Source organism: Austrofundulus limnaeus, unplaced genomic scaffold, assembly GCF_001266775.1.
Source record: "Austrofundulus limnaeus strain Quisiro unplaced genomic scaffold, Austrofundulus_limnaeus-1.0 Scaffold234, whole genome shotgun sequence".
Lineage (NCBI taxonomy): Eukaryota > Metazoa > Chordata > Actinopteri > Cyprinodontiformes > Rivulidae > Austrofundulus > Austrofundulus limnaeus.
The window spans coordinates 87,618-92,882 of record NW_013952636.1 but is presented as its reverse complement, the minus strand read 5'-3'; the positions used below and the strand labels follow the sequence as shown (position 1 = coordinate 92,882).

The window sequence follows — 5,265 nt, the reverse complement described above, 5'->3', positions numbered from 1 at the left end:
GTTACCGACATCTGGTGAAAATTTCATGTCATTAGCACCTCTAGTAATATATTTACTGAGAAAAATGGTGACGTGTTCAATACTTATTTTACCTGCTGTATTTAAGATTTGATAGTGCAGAAAAACTACTGACTGCAGCCGTCAGTGCGCAATTTCACACCGACGTCAGGCGTTTCCAGAAACCAACACGTGAAAACCTGGATTTAAACGCAGCAAAAATGCTATAGTTCCACTTAAAAACGACATTATGTGAGTCAGTATCTCAGATATTTATCTAAGATTTGATGAGGTATTGGAGTCATCCTCAATACATCATGACTCATGTAGAAAAACTATTGACTGCATTTACACAGCTTCGGTGTCAGGAAATATGGCAGAAATGCTACAATTTTGCTTAAAATGACGCTATGAGAGTCAATAACTCATAATTATCTAAGATTTGATGAGGTAGTATAGAATCATCCTCAACACATCACGACATCGTGACTTGTGTAAGCGCAGAAAAACTATAGACTGCAGCTGTCAGAGCGTAATTTCACACTGATGTTGGGCGTTTCCAGAAACCAACACTCTAAAACCTGGATTCAGTGTCAGGGAATATGGCAGAAATGCTACAGTTTTGTTTAAAAATGGCACTATGAGAGTCAGTATCTCAGATATTTATCTAAGATTTGTTGAGATCATAATGAGGTTGTGCAGAATGGGTTTTTCCTCCATGTCCCACAACAGCTTTGTCATTTCTCAAACACGAGACGAGTTTGAAACTTTAAAACTCGGGCATGAAAGGCGGCGGATGATGTGCATTCCTTAAAGGAAATGCTAAGTCTTTCATTTTAAAGCTGATTCTTTGTTCCCAAACAGCTGAATTTAGACAAAGCATCAACCGGCAGTGGGCTTATTAGGGCGAAAAATGTCCAAATATTTTCTTTACAGCAAAACATCTCAGAAATGTCGGCGAAAAAAATTTGGGGGGGAAAAAAAGCCCACGAGAAAAGACTTCAACCCTCCACAGCGAGAGAGAGAGAGAGAGAGATGGAGCAAAGGGAGGGAGGAACAGAAGGAAGGGCGATGATAGGGGTGGAGGATTGGACCGGGGCTGTCAGAAATTCTGACCCATTCCCACGCTGGCCTCTCTGGATTGTTTCCCTTCCTCCTGCTGGCCCACAGGACCTACCGTACCCATCTCCCACCCCCGCTCGCTCCGCTGGGCCCGCTCCAATGATACACAACGAGACACGATTTTAGCCTAGGATCTGTAAAAACTGGCTCAAGTGTAGCCATTTTTCTGTCTGTTTTTGCTGTGGCAGCCATCTTGAAAGGAGGACGTCGAACTGTGTCAAGTTTTCCTTCTTATTGGTACCAGTACCTCCCTCTGTGTTCCTGTCAGAACCACAGCAGAACCACATCGTATGGAGAACAGTCCATTCACCCAGAGAGAGTGGGGGCTGTTTGACATGGGCTCATTCACAGGGGATGGGTGTTATTTCCTCAGACCTTCCTGGTCTCCAGCATGAAGCGCCAGCAGAAGTAAAGAACGAGGAGGGAGGGGAGGAAGAGGATGACAAAAAAAGGAAAGAAGAATGAGATATAAATGCAAGAAAAGAGAAAGTAAACCAGGAAAGAGTAGAGAGAGAGAGAGGATGAAGAAAACCCTAAAACTCAGATGGAGAGAAAGATTAGAGCAACAGGGAATCAGACATGGAAATAGAAATAACCCAAAAATAAAATCCTCCAACGGTGCTCATTTATTTAAATGATACAAACATATCAAATGCTAAAATTGAGACAAATTTAATAAAACAAAAACAGGCACAAAACAAGGTAAGTAAGAGTTCACTATTGCTAAAAAAAACATTTGTATAGGATTAAGCTAAATCTTGCAACCTGTTAGCTTTAGGGGTGTAAGAAAATATCGATACACTGAAATATCGCAATATTTCATTTCCCGATACTGTATCGATATTCTAAAGCCCTGTATCGATTTTTTATTAAGGTTTAAAACGTCAACTTTCCTGCCAACCGTTCATTTTTATGTTGTAGTTCAGCCTCTGACCACTAGTTGGCAGCAGTGAGCCAGCCATTTGGCTCCTCTACCTCTTGAGCACCAGAGAGTAAGGGTAGCATTAGCATTGAAAGTAAACATTAGCTTTTCTTTCTTTTTTTTTTTTCCAGTAAGAGGTTTTTATTTAATAGAATTTTTGGACAAAAAAATCGCAATATATTGCCTTGCTTACAGTATCGCAATATATCGGGATATATCGTATCGTGACCCCTCTGTTCTGATATGTATCGTATCGCCAAATTCTTGCCAATACACAGCCCTAGTTAGCTTAGCACAGGGGTCTGCAACCCGCGGCTCTGGGGCCACATGTGGCTCTTTGGTCCCTCTGCCGTGGCTCTTTGATAATGTGACCAAACATAACAGAATAGTTTTGTTTTTCATACTCACAACAAAATCAATTTGTATGCAAATATGTGATCTATTAATACAAAAAGTAAAACATGCTAGCTCACGCTAGCCTGTTTACTTAAATAATCAATTTCTTTCTATGATCTTTCTCTCAAGTCCATCAGAATTACCTTTAAAAAACTCCCAAGATGACATAAGAATTAGAAACAAAATATGTCTGAATAGTTCAGTTGTACTAGTTTTTATGAAATTCAATATAAAATATACAGTATTTTTTCTTGTTTACATGGTCGTTTCATTTGTCCTGATGCGTAAAAATAATAATAAATAACAAAATTCACAACACATTTTTCAGTTTTATGTCACCTCCACTGGCCGTAAAGGTTCCCCAAAAGGCCTCGAACAGGCCCATGGACCACCAYTTGGTAATCCCAGTTGTAGCTTGTTTTATGGCTCTGAACACATTTTATTAGTGCGTCATAGCAGAAATGGCTCTTTTGATGGTAAAGGTTGCAGAGCCCTGGCTTAGCACAAAATTAGAGACAGCCAGCTTTGCAACACTGTAACGTTTTAGGAAACATCAATTTTTTTGACTAAATAACTAAAAAAATTATATATTTGAAAATTTGTTGCATAACAGTATGTACACGCCTAAAAGACGTTTCCAATTGATTATTTAAAAATCCATCTTCAATGTAGATGTCTCCAAAATTGTCATAAGTTGTCTAAAGCAGAGGTTCTCAAACTGGGGTCCCAGGACCCCAAGGGGTCCGTGAGAGGTATCTTGGGGGTCCTCAAAAAATTTCACAAAATTGTTAATTTGGTTTTTATTTTTAAAAATGTATGGAGAACAATGAACTAATAAAACAAACATAATAGACTAAATAAAAATCTAAATGTGAGCCATCACATTGAAACGAGGATTAGGTCCAAAAGTGGGATGTGGAGAAATACAGGGTTTTGATTTAACGTTTGCAAGAATTGTATTATGTCAAAATATAATGAATTAATGCCTTATCAATGAATCATTTGAATGAACTGTCAAATATAATCCTAAAAACATTTTTGAAGCATTTGTTTGAGCAGTAGCAACAAAAAAAAACCTGATTTTGAATTTTTCCCTGTGAGCTAACAATGGTTTTGTTTCTTTCCAACAGGGAAATCTTAATATGCAAATAATATTTGAGGTTTATTCTTTATATTAAAATAGAAATTACTCAATAAATTTGCATAAAATTAGGATTCAGACCAAACATCAGAACCATCGAGACTAATTAAGTCATATCTCTGGATAAGCTGATGATATCAGGATGATCCAGGTATCAACATTTAGCTTTTAAAGCCAGGAATCTGAAAATGGAATTAGGTCATTTTGACCAAATTTGACTTAATCCTCATGTCGATATGATGGGTCACATATTCCCATGGAATTTAGGGGTTGAAATGACAATAAATTATCTTTTAAAACAGCATGGGTTTTATGAGGGGGTCCCTGGAATTTCCTTCGTCATTGTAAGGGGTCCCCAGACCCAAAAGGTTTGAGAACCCCTGGTCTAAAGCATTATAGTGTAACAGGGTCTTTTCAAAGCCAAAAACCAAAGATTTCCAACTTTAAGAACTTGTGATAAAGAACACAACTAGACTTATGCAGAGCCAAAGTCACCAAATTTAAAAAAAGCAAAGATTTAGTCAAAACTGATGGAAATTCTACACTTATGTTTAAGTGAAGAAAGACACTTCGGGTGATGAGCATCAGCTTTTGTGGCTTCAATGAACATAGCTTGAACTAAAACCGAACTTTAACAAACCTGTACAAGAGGCAAATATAAGAGAATTATGAAGATTTGGTGTCAACTATCAACTCACAAAAACACCCAGTTTCCATACTATTATCCACACAACATGAGACGTAATAAAGGAGGAAGAGCCGAGCAGTAAACAGTTATAATAAACAGCTGAACWTTCCTACAGCTGTTATTATACGGCCTCACATCCTCCCCTCATTGTCCTCGCAGCTCTTTTGGTTACGGTTAAACCCGATTAGACAACATGTGGTTCCGACTCGTCCAGCCCGTACAGGCGTGTAAATATCGATCGCTTTAAATGCAACACAGACGTAATCTCTTCATGAAATGAAACCACGAACGGATAAACGGCGGCGCGTGAAGTTTAAATCTCGATTCTCTCAGTCGGACCTCGTCTCTGTGATTCCTGTGAAATTCCATCTTCTCTGTGTTACATAAACAACGAGGAGATGTGTAAATACTTCGAGGAACAGGGGGTTTGAGTGAAGCTTCACATGCATCAGGGCATTTGAGGAAATGAGGCTTGAAAGTCTGAAGAGGGGAAAATCTGTTTAGGAGTAAAAGTTCTGATGAGACTTTTCACTTTGTCATTTGATTTTGTTTTTTTCCAGCCCATCATCATCAGTTCTACCAAACACTTTTTAGTGTGTGAACACTTATAAAGAGTTCACACTATTGACATCATCTATGTTTTTCAGCATGTATCTCATTACGCATTTTTTTGTACCATTTCAACAATTCATACAGCGGGTAAAATAAGTATTGAACACGTCACCATTTTTCTCAGTAAATATATTACTAGAGGTGCTAATGACATGAAATTTTCACCAGATGTCGGTAACAACCCAAACGATCCATATATACAAAGAAATTAAACCACAATTGTCCAGAAATGAAGTCAGGGACGTGCACAGATGGACGTCAGGTGGTGCTTGAGCACCTGCCCTTTCCCTCCAGACCATCTGCCCCTGTCGAACCCATCTTTTTTTTTTTGTTATGCTCCATCTGTCGCCCTTGGTTGCACTTCTTATTAAGTGTATACATCTATAA

General features: G+C 38.5%; 1 protein-coding gene across 8 annotated transcripts in view; it reads right to left on the bottom strand.

The window, feature by feature from the left end:
* Positions 1–5,265, bottom strand: part of LOC106525550 (non-muscle caldesmon) — a 76,673-nt gene that overhangs the window by 25,595 nt on the left and 45,813 nt on the right. The window contains exon 1 of one of the 8 annotated variants that reach the window (XM_014019832.1): positions 1,367–1,472. The exons of the other annotated variants lie outside the window; for them this stretch is intronic. The gene's annotated coding sequence lies outside the window, so the exon portion shown is untranslated. Of the gene's footprint in view, positions 1–1,366; positions 1,473–5,265 lie in introns of those variants that run through there. 8 annotated transcript variants of the gene reach the window in all.